This window comes from Coloeus monedula (genome assembly GCF_965178545.1).
Source record: "Coloeus monedula genome assembly, chromosome: 5".
Lineage (NCBI taxonomy): Eukaryota > Metazoa > Chordata > Aves > Passeriformes > Corvidae > Coloeus > Coloeus monedula.
The window spans coordinates 66213916-66235790 of record NC_138785.1 but is presented as its reverse complement, the minus strand read 5'-3'; the positions used below and the strand labels follow the sequence as shown (position 1 = coordinate 66235790).

General features: G+C 39.0%; 1 protein-coding gene across 8 annotated transcripts in view; it reads left to right on the top strand.

Annotated features, from left to right (window-relative positions):
• Positions 1–1120: 1120 nt before the first annotated feature.
• The window catches only part of ADD1 (adducin 1), a 63179-nt gene continuing 42424 nt past the window's right edge, over positions 1121–21875 (top strand). For 6 of the 8 annotated variants that reach the window (XM_082281367.1, XM_082281366.1, XM_082281365.1 and 3 more), the window contains exon 1: positions 1121–1223. The gene's annotated coding sequence lies outside the window, so the exon portion shown is untranslated. Of the gene's footprint in view, positions 1224–1434; positions 1458–1865; positions 1907–21875 lie in introns of those variants that run through there. The other 2 variants (XM_082281364.1, XM_082281363.1) reach the window with 2 other exon arrangements.

Here is a 21875-nt window from a genome sequence, read left to right as displayed (position 1 = left end):
ATGTAAACCACCACTTTTGGTGACTGAATTCACAGACAAGTTTATGTGTATCTCTGTGGCCTGATTTTAGGTAAGTGGAGTGTATTTCCTTGGTGGACGTGGTTGAAACAGGCTAGATTCCTCCTGTATTCCAGAGGAGGCATTTATGGATCCTGAAATCCATCAGGTTCTACTCACTGGAGTCTTCCCTACATATGGATAACTTAGGGATGAGGGTTGTGGATAGCAGAGGAGAAGGGTTTAGCGTTTCTGAGAGTTTTCCCAGACCCCCAAGTCTTCATTTGTCCTGTGGCAGGCAGCATTCTATAGAACACAAAGAAGTGTAGAGCAGCAGTCTTAAAATTACACAGAAAGGACAGTAAAAATGGACAGAAAATAGATAACAGAAGAAGTTAACTTTACAGTTGGTGCTTGCAGTGACTGTAACAAACCGAGGGGTTATACCAACTCTCCGAAGCATTCAGAAGATCTAAAGAGGTGACTTAGAGAGCTCTCATCAGGCCTGCTATGCACAGGCTGTACGATGTATCTGCACACTTCTTGAATGAAGCGCACGGCTTCTCGTTAGCCTGGCATTTAACATCCGGAGGATATTCCACTGATTAAACACCTTCGGGTTCTGACAGGTGTCTCTAGCCCTCCCCAAGACAGTTCTCAAGCCTGAGTCCTGCCCTCCTGGACCGCCCTGGCCTTGCTCTGAGCTGACAGCGATCAGACACCGCCACCGCAGCGCGATAACGAGCCCTTATCGCAGCGCGTCCTCGGCGATTAGCGATGTCTGCCTGCGCCTATCTCCCGGCCCGCTCTAAGATAAGCTTCCCAGGGGCCGTGCCGCTCCTTTCCGCTGGGATCCAGCGCCACAAGAACCCCTTTTCCTGTGTCCGAAGGTTCTTCCCAACCTGTTCTCGGCCGCCCGGGGACCCCCCGGCGCTCCCGGAGCCGCGGGACCCACCAGGGGCGGCCCGGCAGCCCCGCCCCGCGCCCCCCGCTCCCCTCCGCCAATGGGAGAGCCGCTTACTCGTCGGGCGCGCGCCCGCCCGCCAATGGGCGGCACCGTTGTAGGGTTTGCGGGCTGTGGAAGCCGCACCCTGTCGGGCGGGGGCCGCTCGGTGCCTGAGGGGGCGGCGGGAGCGGCGGGGGGCGGGGACCGAGACAGCGACAGCCTCGTTAGGGGACCGGCCGCGGCGGCCCCTTCGCTCCCGCCTGTTCTCGTCTGTCCTCGGGTGAGCGCCGCGGCCGTGACGGCGCGGAGGAGGCTGAAGGGCGCAGCCAGCAGCGAGCGGGCTGTGAGGGGGTGACGAGCGCCGCGGGGGGGGGAAGAGGGGGCGGTGAGGAGAGGCTGGGGCGCAGACACTGGAACCGGCTCGTTGAGCCCGGAGGGGAGCGGAGGGGGCCGTGTCTGCCTGGAAAACGTGGCGGGGTGTGCGGAAAAACCATCTACGCGCAGGGTGCTTGCGGTGAGGGGCTGCGGCGGGCTTGGGGTCACCGGGGAGGTGGGGGGGCAGGACGAGGGGCTGCGGGTGCTGGCCGGGATGGGCGGTGGGCTGAGCTGCGGGGCACGGTGCTGCCAGCCCTACCTCAGGAGACGCGCTGCCCATCCCGTGCCCGCCGGGATGCTCCAGCCGCCGCAGGAAGCGGTCGCTCGGCGTTGGAATCTCCATTGCACCCAAGCGCTGCGTCTGCCGGCGCTGCCCCCGCCGCCCTTCTGCTTCACCTGCCCCTTCTTCCAGCCCGAGAGGTGACCTGCGGACTGTGCGGGGCGAAATGCGGGCTTTGGAACGTCCAAGTTGTCGTCCGCAGAGGACGTAGGAGTGAAGGAGGATTTGGGATGCGTGTGTGCGGTGTTGGGGATTGGCGGGGCACCAGCAGCAGACGGGCAGTTGTTTTGTTTCCTCTGGTGGAAGGGGTATCTGCATTTTAGCATTTCCAGGGTCTGCTTTTGATACAAAATGTCACATGCCTGTCTGCACGTAATTGCTACGCACTCGCTGGGCTGCTTTTAGGGTTGATTCTTAATCTATGTTGGCTTTAGTTAAAACTAGCAATTAGGGAGGGGGAAAATCCAGTCAAGCTGGAAAAATATCCATGGCTGTGTTGAGATGGGGGCTAGGAATAGCACTTCATTTAAATCTTTCATGAGATACTGCTGTAGCTCTGTAGTGTAAGCTCATTGCTGGTTTTGTTTTATTCTTTGCTTTTTGGAAAGTTGCTGCACTGTGATTTATGTCTTTATACAGAGCTTCACAAAACATGTCTACCTTGAGCTTATGAATTCTTAAACTGCAGCTACTGCTGGATAATTCCTCTATGCTCTGCTGAAAGCTACAGGTATCTCCCTGCAGACAGGCTGTTTATGGCTCTGGTCAACGTGACCATATGTGCCCGTAGAATTCTAGGCAGTCCTTAACAGTCACAAATTTGGTGTTTTTTTTTTTTTTTTTTTTTTTTTTTTTTTTTTTTTTTTTTTTAATAGAGCAAAAGAATTTATTTTAAAAATAAAGGAATGCAAACTATTTTTAAGATAGGCTCCCATTTTTGGTAATTAAATATAATGGTGTAACAATTCTGTTTTTCAGTAAGGAAATATTCTTTTAAGAGCGTAATAAGTGAGGAAAAAATGCAACTAGGGCCTAGACTTCCGAAGCAGGTGGCTTTGGTGTTTCTTTATATGCAGTAAACAGATTTGATGCCATCTTGTAAAAATAATCTTGAGTGAATGTAATGATCTATATGATTTGCCTCACCAAATTTAAACTTGGTGGTTTTCTGAGGAGAGTTTTGAGGAAGAGGCATTTGCAAGTTTTTACATCTTCACTCTAGCAAGATAATATGTGCATTACTATGTTTGCATCTCTAAGTGTCTTGTGACTTTACTGGAGTTCTTTTCTCTGTATCAAGTTCCATGCTGAGAATAGGGCTTTTCAGCCAAAAACTGTTGTGTTGATTTAATGTTTTCTTTCTGTGGTTGATGATTACAGGTGTGAGAAATCTGAATGTTTGTGCTTCATCTGAAGCAAGTATTTTTGCTGGCATGTTGTGCCAGTAAGTTCATTAGAGTATGGTTCACTAATGCTGTAGAGTGAAGAAGGTCATTTACTGAATCAGTATTTTTCTGTGACAGTTTTTTTAGATGGATCCAACAGAAGATGACTCAACTCTTCTCATTCTTTGAGATTCACCATCAATATTAAATGCTATTTTGCATGTATGGATGGGCCTCTGAGCAACCTGGTGTAGTGGATGGAAGGTGGCCATGGCAGGGAGGTTGGAACTGGATGATCTTTAGGGCTTCTTCCAACCCAAACCAGTGTGTGATTCTGTGTATGGAATTGGATTATCTGATGAAATTAGGTAGAGAAAACCCCTTTGAGCGCTGAGAGACATGGACAAAAGTAGGGATAAAACTACTTCTGCCCCAAGTCTTAGTTTTTGAAGTGTCGTTTCACAGCATGAACGGCCTTTAGCAAATCTCATCCAACATTCTGTGACTTGGTATAGGAGGGAAAAAATGAATTATGAAGTAGCCAATATTGTTAATAAGTATATTAAAATAATAGAACTGAAGGTTTCAAACTAGTAGAAGGCTGCTTAGCATGTTGATTGCTACAATGTGTGCAACATCTATGTGACAAGTGCTTCCTGAGGAGGCTAGGCAGTAAATCTTGCACCCCCTGCTTTTGTGACTGGTAGAAATAGTTTTCTTGATTATTAAAGAATTGTAGCAGTGGTAAATAGTAAATAATTTGTAAACCCCAAACTGTTGCTGTGCAAATGAGCCAGTCCTGCTTTGAGGGGAAAAATGAGTAATAATAAAACGTGCCTAGTAATTCTGCAAAATAGAGCATATCAGTGTTGCTTTTGTTGTGCAGTGGAGACACCTGAGGTATGAGGGCATGAAGAAAAAAGCATGCTGATTTTCTGACTTTGGTGGCTCCTGAATTAGAACTTATTCTTGGTCCATGCTGCACCACAGAAAGTGATCTGTGAAATAACACTGTATTAGTAATTCAGACTGCAAGTAAATATTCCTTAGGCAATTTTAGGGTGGTATGTGCTTTATATTTGAAAAGTGATTGTAAACAGATGTGAATGTAAGTTTATTCTGCTGATTTCATTATGCAGGTCATTTGACATCTGCTGAGGAACCTGTCTAAAACTCTTCTGTTAAGTTATGCATCTTCTATAGTAACAGATGCAAAAGCAGGTATATTTTAAAAATAGTAGAAGTTCCTAGATTACCTGAGTTAGGCAGTTTTCATTCATATAATTTAATCAGCTTCCTCAGGGGAATAGGAAAATATTACCTAGTCTTACTACTTATTCAGCATTTCTCTTCAAAAATACTCTGGTTTTGCTAGGGTTGAGAGCATTAGCTGTACAAACCTGTCAGCAGAGAAAGGTGTAAAGTGTAAAGCATGTGAACCAGTTTATTTCCTGAGGAAAACTTTTCATTAGAGGTAGTAATGCTTAAAAAGTACTGGTTATACAGATTGTGATTTGTGATAATCTTTACTTTAAAATTCCCCTTTTCTATGGCTACTTTTTCTCTCAAGTATCGTGTATACAATAACAGCATTCTGTAGTAATGTATGATAAGATCTCTTACCATCTCAATAAGCATCTGCTGTTTATTGAGAATAATCTTGGTAATCTTTAGTCACATTGAAGCGGGTAATTGATTTCTTTCCTCACTACGCAGGGGATGTTGTTTACTGTGGTCTTGTCAGTTCAGAAAGTTTAGTGGTTGATAGTTGCAAATGCTGTAGGGGAAGAGACTCCAGGAAACGCCCCTTTCAGAACTACTATTTTTCATATCAGGCGTAAGCTGAGATGGTGTCATTTGCCATGAGAACTCAGGTCTGACATCCCAACCAACGGTCTTGGTGTTGAATAAGTTTAAGTATTGCTGCTACTTTGGGGAATTCCAAAGTCTAACTGTTCTTCACTTCAGGGCAAGTAAAGGTTTTGTGTAGAGATGGATTTGAATAACTACTGCCCGTTGGGCTGGCTGACCAGTGTGTGCATGCTGGTGTTGCTGGATTGACTCTGTGGCCTTTCAGAGAAACTGAGAACATTGTCCTTGAAGGTGTTGCCAAACAGGAGTAACAACTTCTTCAGTCCCTTCCTAACTTCCTCCTTTTGACCTTGCTTATTAGATTGCATTCTGAGGAATGATCTCTGCCTGCTCTGCTGGATACAGTTTTTATCCAGTGAAAGATCAGCCTTTCAAACTCAAATCAGTTGCACTAACAAGTGGAACATCAAAAGAGTTTTTCACTAGCACTTATTTGAATGGTTTTCCCTGCAGATTAATTAAAAATTTGCATAGACAAAAGCAAATGTCAATTCAATTTTAAAACTGCGATATTATGAGCTACTCTTTTAAAATGAGATTTGGCATATCTGTGCTCTTCAGACTGATCAAAGATTGCTTTGCATTTTTAATTGACTAATGTATTGGGGTTTGTCTTTTTTAAATAACTGATTTTTGTGCCATATGTTATGTATGATTTTCACATCTAGACTCAGAAAGTCTGAAAAAATAAGCACTAAAATATTTCAGAGTTTTGAGATTTTGTTTTTCTTTCATATACCTAATTGAATTGCTGTAAAGGGGTCATGGAAACAGTAGTAAATGCAGTTAATCAGTAACGCTTTATGGTATTTTTGATACTTTCAAGTCAAATGAGTAGATGAATGTTGTGATATGGTTATGCTCCAAAGACTAGGGGGCAAAAAAAAAAATCATCTAGGTTTTTGGTTGAAATCAGTAAACAGGTAAAAGCAACTTTGGATTAAAGACTGTAATTTGGCTTGGAGCCATAAAAACTTAGGCTTTTGGGGGGTTGTTTTTGATGGTTTTTTCACAAATTTCAAATTTGTTGTATTGCTTTTTATGCTTTTTATTTTTATCTTGTTTTAGATCTTGAATCTTGAAAGGTCTGATATACTATTTCAGTTCATTTATAGCTTATGCCAGGTTAAACTGGAAAGTGTTGAGGAAAACCTTGACCCATGAAAACTGTCTTCTCTGTTTTTTCTGTTGGCTGTGTGTGTTGTTTTTGTTGTTTGGGGTTTTTTTTGTGGCAGTTTTGTGTGTGTGTTACACACGACTGAGCATAAAGTGACTGTTAGTGAATTGTGACTGTGGAGATGGATAAAGCATACCATGAGTTTAGTGTTTTAACAGATGAAGCAATTTCTTTAGGTATTGTCAGTGCAAAATATTGATGAAAATCTATTAAGTATGTACACTTGTGAAGCATCCATTCCACCTAAAAATCATCATCGCTGCTGTTGTGTATTAACTGAGAGGTGCTGTATACTTGGCTTTTTGCTCTGAAAGATCTTGTCTAGCAAAGCTTTGTGTGGTGACCTTGAATCAGCACGGCTTAAAGTAATCCAGAGTTGAAGGGACTTACCTCATTTTTGTCTTCAACTTCTGAACCTGTTAGCTATATCCAGCTAAATTTAACAGGAAAATGGTGACTTCAAGCATAAAAGGTTTCTGCAAGTATTGAGATATGATAGCCAAACTTGTGCCCCCACTGAGAGAGGGGCATGGCTCCTGATTTGTTCTGAAAAGCAGGAACATGTGGCTGTGTAGGTGTCACACGCTTGCCGGCCAGTCAGGGTATGGGTAGCTCTGAGCCAGTCCAAATGTATTTTTGCCACTTGCGTGGCCAGCCTTGGTGAACCAGTGCTCAGATGAGGGGAGGAGTGAGCATGGCACTCATGCAGGATGTAGGGGGGAACATGAGAACTTAAAAAGGATAAATAGGGAAGCATATGAGACTTCAGTTAGTAGGAAATAAAGTTTCATTAGTTTTGTCATTTTTTTGTAGTTGTTTTCAGTTACTGAAAGGGTTTTCATGATTTTCAGGTAAAATTCTGCACAGCTAATGTGTCACTTTATTTTTAAATGTCATTTCAAATTTCCATGTGATTTGAATAACAGATTCAGTGTAAAGCTCAAGATTCTATTTTGATTCCAAAGTAAATTTTCTTTCCTTACTGTGGATATTATTTTTAAGTCTACTAGTACACAGCAAAGTGTGGGGTTTCTTGGGTTTGTTTTTTTTTTTCTTTCCCCACTCTCTTGGGCTTAGAGTAAAATTTAGTAGATGGAGAGTCTTCAGAGATATTATGGTAATTTCAGTTATAACTGATAACTTAGAAACATTTCAGAATAAATTTATGTCTTTTATGGGTGGATTTAGGATAAAGTGGTGTTTGTTCTTGTAAATTATTTTTCATGAAGTGTTGGTGGCCAAAAGTATACAGTTAAAATTTATTTGGATATGTAGAACGTTTATGGTACAGTATTACAATGGTTTTGAATCTATTAATAGGCAGAAAAAATAAATTAATATTAATCTTAGATATTTACTTAGATCTCAGCTGTACATATAAATATATGGCTTTTTCCCTGTTTGCTTATAAAGGGACTTTGGTAAAAAGTTAGTAACTTCTTTAGAGCTTTCGCAAAGCAAGCGAATCATACATGATTTGGATAGAGAGAGATAAGGTATCTGTCCTTAATCCAAAGGAAAGTGGTTTCATCTCTTATGTGTCAAGGAAGGTTGGTGAGTGGATTTCTATGCCTTGGACTCAGGACCATCCTGTTGTTCTTGATTTTGCTGCTACTTGTAACTGAATGTCTGTCTGCTGTGTGGTTTTCCAGGTTGCTTTTCAATCTGCTTTAGAACTTGCACTGATCTTGACAGTGCTGAGTTGTGTGGACCATCTTATACTGAGTTTCTCTCCTCTCTCCTGGAAGGAGTGTTTGTGATTGCAGCGTAGGGTAACAATTTTGACAGGTTGGATGTCCACTTTTAGATCTGCCATAGTCTTTATTGTTGACCTGGGACACTTTCTTTGACTCAGTTCCAGTCTGTTAATGGAGATGTTGGTTTAAGGACAAGGAAAGGCCAGTGAAGATGCCTATGCTCTTGCTTCACACCAGTGGAATGATATTTCTTCCAGTATCCTCCTATTTTCCCTCACTGCAGAATCTTGGGGAGGAGCCAAGAGCAGGGAACACAGTGAACAGTTTGCTGCACAACTTGGAAGAAGGTAGTCTCTCAAACTGTCCTCTGGGCTGCCCAGCCACCAGAAAATAAAGAGCATTTTGGCAGCTGGTCAATGAAAGCCAGAAGTGGTGAACAGAAGGCTGGGAAACATGCTTAAAATCTGAATGTCAGCCAGGAAAGCTGGACTTAGGCAGTCTTGCAAATTATGAGGGCAGGCTTATTAATTGAACGTTCTGGCTGGTGGAAAAGTTGCCTGAGGCTTAGAGTCTTTATGGGTCAATATTTACCACTAAAGTGAGGAGACAACTCTCCACACCTCAAGCAAAGCATACAATGTCAAAAATAAACCTTTGTAGCTGCATTTGCCACTTCAACTGCAGGTTCAGTGGCTTTGGAATCCTATGTAATATGAGTGGGTTAAAGCATGGAGATAGCTGCTCTCCCCAAAAGATAGACACTTCTATTTTTCTTGCTTTTTTCATCAGTCATTAATATAAGTGTATGTATGTGTCCATTTTGTATTTAAGCATTTATTAAAACAGCTCCAAAATACAAAGAAAGTTAAAGATTGCACAATTTAAAAATGTGTGAGTAATTAGTTACTTAGGTTATCCTGGGTTTGTTTTACAGAATATGACTTTTTTAAAGAGCTTAAGCTTATTTCTACATTCCTCGATTTTTGGGGAGTTACGTCATTACTGTGCTCGCATATGTTGTTGAAATATGTTAGTTCTGTACCAACTGTATTTTCAGTAATTCATTACAGCCTCAAGTCAAATCACTTTCAGTAGTGTAGGTACTCTGGTCACTTAACAAGATTGAGGCAGATTTCAAATGGCTCTTTTTCTTTGCAGACCTTTAATCAGAACTGGACACCTTCCTAAATAATTCTGTTATTAGTTACTGGTATGAAGACGTGTTGTGATACCAAATACATATTTTATGGTAGAAGAAAAAGGTGAGGTAATTCAGTCTGGAATGTTGTAATTGCTACTTTGTTTCTTGTACTACAGTTTTTGCTTGTTTAATTTAGTCCTTAATTAGATGTGTTTATCATTAATGAATAGGATGAATTCAGTTAATTTGATTGAAACTCAAATCTAAATTTATTCTTTCAAGGATTTGATGATCTGAGAGAGTAATCTGGTAGTTTTCCCCTCCCTCCTCTCTGTTGCTATAGTAATCCTAAATTTGAACCTTGTTTCTGCAGACCTTTTTTTTCCCCCCTTTAAGTGAGTTTTGTAATAGCTGTGCAGTTTGTTCTCAAGCCAAAATATTGATAATACGGGTTTTCTTGTAGCTTTATTTTTTTTCATTTGGCTGTATCATTTGAGATGAAGTTGAAATTAAACAGCTTTAATTTGCCTTTTCTTTTTCTAGCTCTGGAGAGGCTTTGTGGCATTAATTTTTTTATTCATGTTTTAGACAAACATTGTTTAGGGAAAAACAAGAAAAAAAGGCTCAATTAAAGCAAAAAAAAAAAAGACGTAAATGTGTCTGAGTGTCATGGAAAGCTGTGTGTAATTGTAATTGCAGAAGTGAACATTCAAATTGCAAAGTCCATAAGTAGTTTAGCATCCAAATGTTCTTGCAATTCCAGTTTTACAGCAGTGTTCAGGGCTTATTTGATGAGGTGCTTTCAGCTACTTCTGGCATGGCTGAACTTCTGATACAGCAATAAATGCAGGTAGTTCTGGCAGCTGTATAAAATATTTATGCTCTTACTAAACTTTTATTTATTTTTTTTTTCCAGATAGAAAAAAGTGGTGATACAAGATCTAACAGGGTTAATAGCAAATTGAAAAGGAGCATCAGGAGTAAGCAGAAAACCTGAATAAGACTCTTCACATGTCTTGTCAGGAAGCACGGGGATAATGAAATAAGACTAAAAATAATTCAGATACTTGTGAAAGACTACATGAAAGTTTGCCTTAATTTTCAGTGAAGACATTTTGAACATATGCACATAAGTCATACTGAAGTGAGGTTATAAAAACTATTTCCATAAAGTCCAACTTGCATGGTGCAGGTTAGTGGAATTATGTGATATTTACTCTGCAATTTTGAAGTAGGTGACGTGTGTAATTAGAGGCTCAGTTTCAAGAATTGTTATTAAATGGCAAGGCAGAAGGGTATTGGATAGCTGGAGAACAATGTTAAGAGGAAAAGGTGATTTGGGATAGTAATTGCATCATTAGTGTGACCTTAATATACAGAGATTTGTTTAAATTTAGAAAGAAAAGCTGTTTCTTGTGGAGGTAAGATGAAAAGGGTATGAAGTGATAGAGCTCTTAACAGAGGAAGATTTGTCAGAGAAATCAAACACCTCTTTTTTGTAATATCCCTGACTTCTTGGAGAGGATACATGGTTAGAGCTGACCTCTTTAAACTTAAAAGTCATATAATGTGCAACATGATTCTCTATAAAAACTAGAGGGATGTTTTTTGAGACAATTGATTTTAAATGGTGACAGGATGTGTCAAGTATGGATAGAACTTGATGACTAGAGATGATGTGTTGGAACTATGTAAATAGTGGACTTTGTCAAGGATCAGTTTCAAGATTTAGTATTTTCGTTAAAATCATTTATCCATTCCTTCTTCTCATGCCAGTCTCATGATTTTCATCAGATGTCAAGCATTGTCAGTACAAAAGAAGGTTTTGCACAGAACAAAGTTGAGACCTTGAGACATGACCAGTAGGAAAAGGAGTTGTATTAAATAGCATTAAAAGAATTGTAATACTCAGGATGACAAACTGATCGAAGTTAGCAGTGAAGATCAGTATGAGGATAACAAGTACACTGTTGTTGCCATGCTAGTATTTTTCTTTAAAGAAGTAAAGTGGTATTGACTCTTTTCGGGTACTGGTGAAAGCTTATCTGAAATACTGGGTATAACTCCTATCACCCACCCTCAAGTAAAAAGGACATTTGGACTAAAAGAGGTCCAGAGTCTGATTCCTGGAACTCAGAGAGTGTCTTGTTTGATCTGGGGAAGTATGGAAGAGGTAGCCCTTCATAAAAACAAGTGAAACAACACATGTGGGTAAAAAGAGCTTTTTGTGCTTGAGGTATAAGAACAAATGGGTATAAACCATCCAAGAATAAACCTAATCTGGAAATTAGAAAAGATGGTTCCTAAGCAACGGAGGCATAGGAGTCTGCAACAGCCTTCCCTTAGGAGTAGTGGAATAAGGCTCTGTTTAAGATGGAGCTGGTTAGCTTATATAAGGGGGAGGGGGAGGGGATAGAATGTAGTTTTCCACTCTACTTTGGGATTTGAACTGCTTGACCCGGAATATCCGTTTGTTCCCATGATTCCTGTCTTTAGTTAAAGAGGATACAGTAACTTGGCCAGATACTGCCCAGACACCAGTGGGTAGAGGGATGGTCTCTTTTTTGGACGAGTGCACCAGTTGCATTCTGAGGTATAGAAATGCTATCATTAGGAGGTATAGAATTACTATCAGGGGATAGTAATCGTTAGACAAGTAGGATGTTTTAAATATTGTTTAATGGAATATGCTACATTATATTTTTTCTAGTGGCTATATGTTGAGTTTTGTCTTAAGAAACCCCATGTCAACACAGCATAATTCAACAGGTTTCGTAATGAGTGCTGTATTGTTTTCTTCTCATTTTGTCCTGTGGGGTTGAAGGAAGCTTCCCACAGCATGTGCACAGCTACGTCATTGTCTTCATATTTCTCTGAGAATTCTCCTTTGAGCTGCTTTAAAAAAACTCCCATTGGTGCAAACTGAAGGGTTGATGTGGTGAAAACACTATACACCATGTTGCTGTGTGTTGCCCTGTTGTTCCTGTGTATTGTCCTAAGACACTATCCGTCTAATAAAATTGGAATGTTATTTTTTAGGAAGCATTGTGCTTTTGATTGTACTGAGAGACAGTCCTATATCTCTGCCTTTCAGAAACTGGTGGTTTTGGAGGAGACTTGACAAAGAAAGGGGTTCTACTGTGTTCTCCCTGACAGAAGGACACTAATTGGCAAATTGAGAAATTAATGTTGCTAGAGGTTGCAATATTTTTCTAATTTATTCAATTGTCAAGACATGTTAAATCATGATTTAGTTCCTGCTGAGGTACTTCAGACCCAGGAGGGAACTTGTAAACACTCATTTGTGCAATTGTTTCATTTATATCAGTAGCTTGTATTACTGGATGTGTTTTTATATGTGCAGAAATACAGTAACTACTTTGTATTTTTCTCTTCTCCATCTCTGTTACTTATTTGTTCTAAATGTTCATCTAGAAAGCTTCATTTTAGGAAGGAAGTTCAAGCATGGAAAGTAGTTTGGTTAGGACAGTTTGGAAATTTAATGATGTTTGAAAAGTTCCTTCCTGACTGTGCTTAATGTATTTTATTGACTTCCCTTCAGCTGTTAGTTGAATTTCCTGTTGATTTTTTGGTCCAAATAATTGCCAAAGTAGTGTCTAGTCCTCTCTGTGTGCTAAAATTATTTTTCTGAATTCAGAAATTTAACAGTATTTTAATGTTTTCAAAACTAATGTAGAAGACTAAGAACCAGATCTTATCCCTTTAAATTGCTGTATTCACACTTAATGATTAATATGAATGGTAAAGAATTCCATGTGTATAACATCAATGACTTAAATGGCAATTTGCACATGTTTAAGTGTTAGTGTTGGCTAAGTTACATCCCAAAATACAATTTTGGGAGAACAGTGATTGACAGTTAAATAATAGTTAATACTTTAGAGCTTGAGTAAATGTTCATTGTTATGCAAATATTGACTAAATAGCATTTAACCTGTTTTATTATTTAGACATTCTGTCTTGTCATTTACTGTGGAACAGGTGTGGACTAGAGAGAGTCTCGTGTGTTAAAAAAAAAAAAAAAATCCAAAGTCTGAAACTGTTAGTCAGTAGTCTCCAGAGCATGGATAACTTAGCAGATGTCGTCTTAAAACTCTTCTAATGAGGAGAATTTGTTTATGAATACTGGCATTTTGAAAGAATGTATTAATGTGTGTGCAGTAAGAAAACTGTACAAGGTGATTATATTCACTTTTTATTCTTAAAGTATGCTTTTCATTTAGACTGTATAGGATTTATCATGGTAACTGAAAAGGTGTCAGATTAAAATAAATGTTACTGCCTTGGAGTAATAGAAATAATTACTGGGAAGTCAAACAACTTTTTTCCTAATTCGTTTAATGCACATGACATTGGAAACGTAACAAGTTCCTGATTCTGGTGAACCGGGTAATATGTTAGTTAACTGATAATATGTTATTGAGAAAAAGCTTTCTGGCTGTATATTCATTTTTAGATTTTTATTTTTTCTTTTTTGATTTTTTTGTCTGTCAAAATTGAAGCAGAGTATTGCTCAGTTGTCTTAAATTGAAATAATCTTTTATTTATTCTGTGGTCTAGAATAGCATTCCCTTCAGATGTGGCCTATCCTATAGCCAGTTCTGATAGGGATGCAGTCGATATTGGAATAATTTGTAGTTTCAGCAGCATGTTCGGATCTGGCATTTTGGTCTCTTATTTAATGAGAGTCATGTCAACTTTTTTTTAGTATTGTGTCTTGTTAGCTGGTGCCACTTTTTTTTAAAGTAACTTTACTTAGAGGTAATTTTTTGTGTTGGCATTGTGCCTCACAAACACATAAAATCTTAACTGTTTTATAAAGTGAAGGTGCATGTTGATAGGCAGTTTGATCTTTGGAGGATAAACCAGACAAATCTTATTTCCCTCTCTTCCCCCAAAAAAGTGTGTGTATATCCTTTCCAAGACTTGTTGGATTAGATCAGTGTCCCTGTGAAAAAATGTTAAGGTTTGTCTGGTGTGGAGGGTAGGGTCTGTAGCACTTGCACAGAACAGATTTTCAATAAGGAGACACAGTGCAGTGATTGGACAATGGGCTGTTTGGCTTTTGTTACCATGATTTCTTCCTGGGTTATGAAAGTTCTAGAAAATGGAAACAAGTTTTATCTGACGTAACAGCCTTGTGTAGCTTGCATGAGACTTGGAGGAGAGCAGGGAACTTGAGGATGACATAGAGAATGTTCAGGGGTAAGGTTGGTAAGAGACTCATGAGTAAGAATTATTTAAACTACTGAGATACATTGCTATGTGTGTCATTGAATATCTTCATAAAACCATCTGAATTTTATCAATATTGATAGAGGTTCAAGAGATTAAAGGGGAAAAAATGAAGTATTATCTGTTCGTTATCTGATCGATCTATGAAATTCTGTAGTGTCTGATACTAGTAGGAAATATAATAGTGGGCAAGTAGGACAAAGGAGGTAAAGTGAAGGTTGGTTTAGTTTGGAGAAGACAGATGAGAAAAACTGAAGTAAATAGAAAAATACATTGATCCAGTAAGGTCAGAAACAGGTTTAAAAATCTGGATTGCATTATACAGGAGATTTCTCTAAGATTTTTTTACACAAACTATCTTTACACACTTTTAAAAAAGTCACATTCTGTCTTAGCCCGTGGGACTTTCTGCTATGAGGTATTGTTACAGTCAAGAGTTTAGCACAGTGAAAAATAAGGTTATACGTTTTATATCAGTTTTGCCTGGAATGTTAGAACATATGTAACTTTTGTCATGATGTAAAGCATAAATCAATACATTGCTGCAAGTGTCTGTGTGTTATTCTGTTCTTAAAATTGCACATTGCCTGTAGTTAATCAGGGTATTTGGAGAGTTAAACCATTAGTATGTGTTTGACAGGTTTTGCCCCTTTAGACAAAGTTTTGACATTTGCTTACAAAATCCCAAATGATTTTGACTCTGACAGCTACAGAAAGTCTTTATATACAAAAAAGAACACTACAGAATCTCTTCCTAATGAAATCAGGGCAGTTGACTAAATAAGTGTCAGGCTTAATATTTGAACAGTAGAATTGCCAGGCTTGTTTTGGTTTAAAAAAAAAAAGAGGAAAGCTTTAAGATCTGAATCTACCAATTTCTAGCTTCAAAGTAGCTGAAGTTGAATGGCCAGTGTAAATAACATATATCTTGTGTGGGGACTTCTGGGACAGATTTCATAGAATGTACTAAGTTTTGGATGTACTTAGAGAGGTAACTTAAAAATGGGATAGTAAATGTCATTAATCATGGGGTTCTATAGAATACATTTTTGTAAGATTTCTGTTGGATTTCATATGCTTTGTTAGATGCTTTGTTACTAAACAACTCTGACAAAGTGGGAGTTGCTTGGGGCCTAATATGCATTTAAGTATGTGGACATGTTAGATCCTATTGAAATCCCTTCAGGGCAGGAACTTCTGTTGAAGAGATGTAGTGCAGGTTTGGATTGGTGGGGCTTGTTTACAAGTTCCCTCGCCTGCTCTGTCCAGCAGCTCCCAGCATGGCCACACAGGCAGATGTGTAGACTCAGCCTTGTGGCCAGCAGAGTGTGGGGATGGCTTCCCACAAGGAAGAGTGAAAATAATACTGTGCTCTGGAGAAAGCATGAAATACTTCAATTATATGGAAGAAAGGCTTAAAGAGTAGATTTTTCTACATATGAAATACTACTGTCATAAAAACAAATACCACAGTTCAGCTTTAATGCAAGTGATTGTTTCCATTTGACACAGTTGTTTAGCTCATCTCCTTGGAGAGCTGCTTACCAATTCCTAAGGTTTTGTTGAGATCAGCTGGACTTCACATGGGCAGAAACTGCTGGCCTGTATCCAGCTGCACGCTGTTTGGGAAATAGCTTTAAAAGCTGGGTTTAGAGTTCTGGCTTTGAATGCTGCATACATGTCACGGTGCTTTGCAATTTTTGATGCCAGTGGCCTCTCAATGAACTTGAAAGAGCTGCACATACATATTTTGGCAATAAAACAGTGGCAGTTGGGTTTCTAGAAAGAGTTCATTTTACAGCTTGAGTCAGGAATGAAAGTACTTAGTGCCGTGTGAATTATTCAGGATCATTGTTTGACTCGCAACTGATTTGACACATCTGTGTATCCTTGATGTTCATTATTTTAAGTTAAATTTTTGTTTCTGGAATTATAAGCCCCATGCTGGCTGGGTGTGATTTTTTTTTTTTAGAACACAGTGGGGAAAAGTCTCTCTGGTCACTACTAGTCAGACATAAACAGGAGTACTGGTACTGTATTTTTAGAAGTTGTCTTGATGTTTCTAGTGGTGAGGTTGAAGGATGAGATTCCATCTTGTCTATGGATAGAGGAATTGTTGCTTGGATAGGGATCTGAATAAAAAACAATAAAAAAGTGATACTATAGTCAGTGGAGTTGTTTTTAGACAAACAATAACTAGATGTATGTAGAAACAGTGGGTTTTTTTCTATTGATCTTCAAATGTTTGTCAACTGAAATAATCCCTGCCTAAAGATAGTCTTTGAAATGAACATTATCCATCCATAATCCAGAAGCAGGGTCATGTGTAGAATAGGGGCCTCTCGTGTTTTACATTAGGACTTGAATTCAATAAGTGCACAATGCCCAGAAGCACAATTTCAGTTTTGTTCTTTTGGGTTTAGTAATGGTTTTAAATTAGTTTTGTAGAACATTAAAGCCATGCAAAACTGTTGTGATCTTTAGGTACTTTGGTGTGCATGTCTGTCTTTCGGTAATATTTGGGTATTGGTTAAAAAGTAAAGAAATAGATCTAGTATGAAGTGTGAGAATGGCTGCAATTCCTGAAATGTTGCAGTCCGGGCTGCTTGTGGTTCTGAAAGTGACTTCACTTAAAATGGCCCTTAAACACTGCATATGCGTGGTTTGCAGTGACTGGAGAAACTGGACTGTTGCTTTTCTCCCCAGATATAATACTGAAACCCTGCAGAGCAGAGTAAATAACATCTTTTTGCCACTGTCAGGTGGAAACAATGAGAATCTGAGCTGGAAGAGAAAATCTGGGTTTGCATGATGTTAATTTATGCAGCCTTATTCAGTTGGGTAATACTTGCCTGACAAGGGAGACGGCACAGTCAGGAAGATGGTTTTCTCATGGTGTTTCATCTGTTACCATGTGGGTGTACACGACCCTTGAGGTTTACCCAGAAGTAGGAAACTGCATAATTTTGGGGTGGGGAGCACATTCACACTTGCTTGTGAAAAAGAAAAACATACATAAGCTGCTCCTAAAATAGAGTTCGTAGGGGTTTCTTGACATGCTATTTCCTAATACGGAAAGAAGAACAATCTAATGCAGGAAAATGAGTTCCAGTAACACTTCAATTCATAGTTGATGTATTTTAATCTGTAGATTAAAGTCATCAGGAACATTCTGAGAGATGGAAAAGAGAATGGTCTTGGCTTCGGGAGCTGTGCAATGACATGAACTTTGTCTTACTGTCATTTCTGAGACTTCTGTGAAGGTAGTGTTAATATCCTTGGTAAAGGGCATGTATTTTAAACACTCTCCAGAAATTTTTAGTGCACGGTGGATAAAAGATGGTGTAAACCACGGTCTTCCTAAAATTTTTCAGCTACCTGAAGGATTTACAAATACCCAGTTAAGCACTATGTAAAGTAATTTATTTGAATTTGGATATGCCTTGGCTGGTAGCCATCTATTTGGAAATAGAATGACAATGCATATGTGAGGTTCACATTTCAAAGCTGTTTTTATGTGCAAGTGCAGTATAAAATTTCACATGGAAGGTTTATGTCAAGATTAATACTTAGGTTTGCATTCTCCAGAGATAGGTGTTTCCTCCTGCATACAGACATTTAAAACTCTCTCCGGTCCTACTGTGGTAAGAGAATAAATTGTGTAGTAATTTGTATCATTTTCTATCTCTCTCCCCCTCCCCCATCAAAACTGGGAAGTGCTATAAAAGAACTGGGGGGGGGGTGCCACTTAGAAAAGTCCAAGTGGAACGTGAAGGAGAAAGTAATGAAAAATTCAACATCTCTGCTGCCTTCATCTGGCTGATTCAAGCCTGCTTGAACTCTCTAGTCTTCATATTAAGCTTCTACCTTATTTATGTACTTTGATTCACTGTCTTCTTGCTTGAACTGGTAACACACCCATCCATAACATTTGTGCTGCTTATATATCAAAGTCGCTGGTTGCAGCAGAATGCGTGCATACTCTAATCATGGAGCAATTTCTGAGTTACTTGGGTACTCCGCCAGAAAAAAATTACAGAATTCATGCATCTAGTAATGAATATTCAGGTTAGTTCCATCTCAAAAATCTCAACTAACAGGTCTCATAATAATGAAGGGTTTTTACTTGGGAGGCATGTGTTGTAGGTTCTCCAAAGTTATAGGTATATCAGTCATTAATTTGTCAAGAAACTTGAATTTCTCCTTCTCGCAGTTGCCAAGTGGTGGCACATTCTGGTACTTAGCCTCTTCATCCTTCTTTGTGTGCTCTCCTAATTTTTTTGAGCAGTTACGCTGATTCTTTATAACTTTATTAACATTTCCTGAAAAACTTAAGGAAATTAATGTAATTCTTAAATTTGATCATGAGGGATTATTACATAATTTTGAGCAGCAAAAAATGCTGCCAGAGTATACTTAAGATTTATGATGTCCTTGCCTAATAAACTTATCAACAGAATGTGATATTGTATAAAAAAGGACAGGTTTAGGCTACCTCTGATTCAAGTAAAAATTTCATCATGAAGTATAAGATCTTAGAAAAAAAAGTCTTAAAAAAAAGAGTCAAATTCCCTGAAAACTAATTATCACTGTTGATGGACAGGCAAGAGAGACTGTATCTCAGAGCAGGACCAGAGAACAACACAAGCAGAGTTAATGACTGTGATGCCTTATCATTACAAAATTAGCTATCATTTAGTACAATCTAACTTTAGTGACACTGTTCCTTATTGTAACATGTAGAAAACATACCAATATTTTTCAGCCTAGAAAGCAAAACAGATTTGCTTATGCACTTTTTGTTTGCCCTTGCTTGAATAAGAATGTCTTGTCTCAAAATCAGGATGTGTAAGAGCTTAAGAAAGAGCTGTTATTAAGGTTTAATAATTTATGGTGAATGAAGAAATTTGACTAGAATATTTAAATTTTGCAGTCCTTTTTTCAGAACTCTTCCATAAAACCCATGATCAGAGTAAACTGAAAAGCAGAATCTGTCAATTCATGTGCTTGAATTTTAGAATTTCAGTTTGTTAGTAGACGATTTAAAAAAACCCCAAAACTTCACTCTTTATTTATTGAACTCCAGTAAGTCTAGACTCGCATTTAGATGCCTTGTGGATAAAACCCGCATAGAGAATCTTTTCCTACTCACCTTTTTAAAACTTTCTAGCTTTGGCTTCCTAACAGTAATAATAAATGGAAAATTTTTCATTTAGGTGTAGTCTTTTCCATACTAGAGGTGAGATAAACAAGCTGGGTCTTAGTGCCTTTGTTCCTATGTGTCCATAGGCAGTTCAGAGAGATTCTGGGCAAGCCACCTTCACTGCTACTGCTCTGTGGGGTTTGTATACTCAGACTGTCGTGTGTGAGGGTGCCCTTCATGGTCTGTCAAAGGTTCTGTGGCTGATTTGAACCCTGGGAATACAGTACTTGTAAATTTGCTCTAACATTGTCAATGCAATTTTATTTAAATCTAAAATAACCTGGTTTGAGACTTTTGTATCTGATCAGTTCAGGAATTTATCCCAGGACATTTTCTGTTCCAGAGGGTGGTACCCAAATGAGTAAGTAAAAAAACCCAACCAAACCCATAAAATAGCTCTCCTGCTTGCATAAACTGAAATCATAGCTTTAACAAGTCTAAGGCTGTTTTTTTACTATTTATATGTAGCTGAGGGGAAAAAAGAGTCTAACTACTTTTTAACTACTTTTTTCTGCCCTGTAAAAAATAAAGATACCAAATGTCACCCAGCTGTTCTGGAAGAAGTTATTGCTGCAGAATAGTTCAGAGGGTTAAATGACATTGTTCTGTTCATTGCCAACACGCTGCAGAAATCTCATGCCTTGCTATTCAATCTCCATGAAAATAACTGGATCCTGGCCAAAATGGGGCCACTTCAGCTATGCACTGCTGCATTCAGTTGACCCTTTATACATCATGATACTAGTATTTTAGATGTGAATACTTGAAGTTACTGAAATTTCTTGCATTTTTAAGGGATGTATCTGTTCCTGTTGAAAAATGAGTTTTAAGTTCTTCTGTCATTTGTAGGAACTTTTGTTAGTCACAGTGCTTTTTGAAAGGTTTTACAGTGGTGAGCATTAAAGTTATTTTACATTTTAAACGTAAGTTTTTCAGGTTTTTTTATATCTGTGCATTGGGTATATGTGTGGAATCTGTTTTTTCCCCCAGACACTGATCTAGTATGACCTTTCTGAAAAACCCAACAAACATTTAAATAAAATTAGATTTTCACATCTTATTTTAGAATGTTCAGTCTCCTTTATTTAAAAGAAGGGGAGTGGTGGGTAATGCCATCAGAAAAATTTACTTGTAAAACCTTATGGGTAAAGTGAAGCAATGCTACTGTGGTCATATTGCAGAGCGGAGGGGCCTTGTTCATTTTGCTGGTCCTTGAGGTCAAAAGAAAATCTTGAGGGAAGGAGAAAGCTTTTCTTTGCCTCATCACTGCAGCTACAGCAGCATGTTTTAGACAATTTGAAACTGATACTATGTGCTGCATCCAGAGGAGCTCTGGAGTCTTCTGCCAAAGCTGCTTCTGAACTCCACAGTTCTCATGCAGTGCTGCAGCCTCCCCAGTGCTGTGGGGAAGAGCCTGTGCTGTGTCCTCTTCCTCTTGAACTGCTGTGTCAGAAGCACCCCCTGGGTTTACAGTGGACAAGGTTAAACCTTGCCCTCAATCACAGGTGCTGACTTAGTTCTCATTTCTGCCTAAAGCCACTGGTGCAACCACTGCACATCTCTCTGAAGCTGCTTTTCTGTGAAGCAGCAGTAGACTGTTCTCTGGTAGGTGCAGATGGCTTTCCTTCTGGGGGCTATGTGGAGTATTCATATGGAAGTTGGGCACTTTCATGGCTTTAAGTGTGTTGTTTCCTAGGAAAATACGATTCCAAATGCGTGTATATGGAAATTATGGACATTTTCTTACCTGGTTAATTACATTGGCAAATTAAACATCTAATTTTGCTTCAGTACATTGGTGACTCTTTCTTAAAGAAACTTACGTGTACATTTGCAGAGGTTTTTTTACAAATTCAGTCTTGGAATTAGAAGCCTAGAAGCTTTTATGAGTTCATTTTAGGGCCAGTGTTCATTTTCAGGTCAGACATGCTGATCAAGCTTTACTTCTTGGATAAAGCTGGGGCCCTGCCCTTGGAAAGCTGGTGATCTGATTTGACCTGTGTTCAAAAATCTCAGGGCAGTGGCTTATTGGTGTGTTTCGTGTGAGGCTTGGGAAGTGCATATGGGTTCACAGAAACCTAAAAATAAGCAGTATTTGGGTTAAACTTCTTTATTTGTATGATGGCAAAATTTATTATTTTCTGGTACTGCTGCCACCATCCATGAATTTTAATAGTGTGAAAATATTTTAATTTTACATTGTCTTGGTCTCAGATATTTTTCTGCACAAGTAGAGGATGAAAGTGTAAATTAGTGACTTGACTCACTTTTGTGCAGTACTGTTTAGTGTGTGTAGCTGAGTCTCTGTGACATCAATGGCGAATTTTATTGTCCCAGTAAAGCAGGCTGCAAAAATACTTGGCACTGACGTTTTCTGTTCAACAAATTGTCAATAAGGCATAGAGTGACAGTGTCTCCTGTGCAACCCTTTTTACTCTACAGTCTGTTAAACTTACTTTTTTAAAACATTAACCTGAGCAAGTCAGTTTCCATGGAGTAAACTGCTGAATGCATCAAAGAAGGCAGTCAGACCTCCTACGGTATTT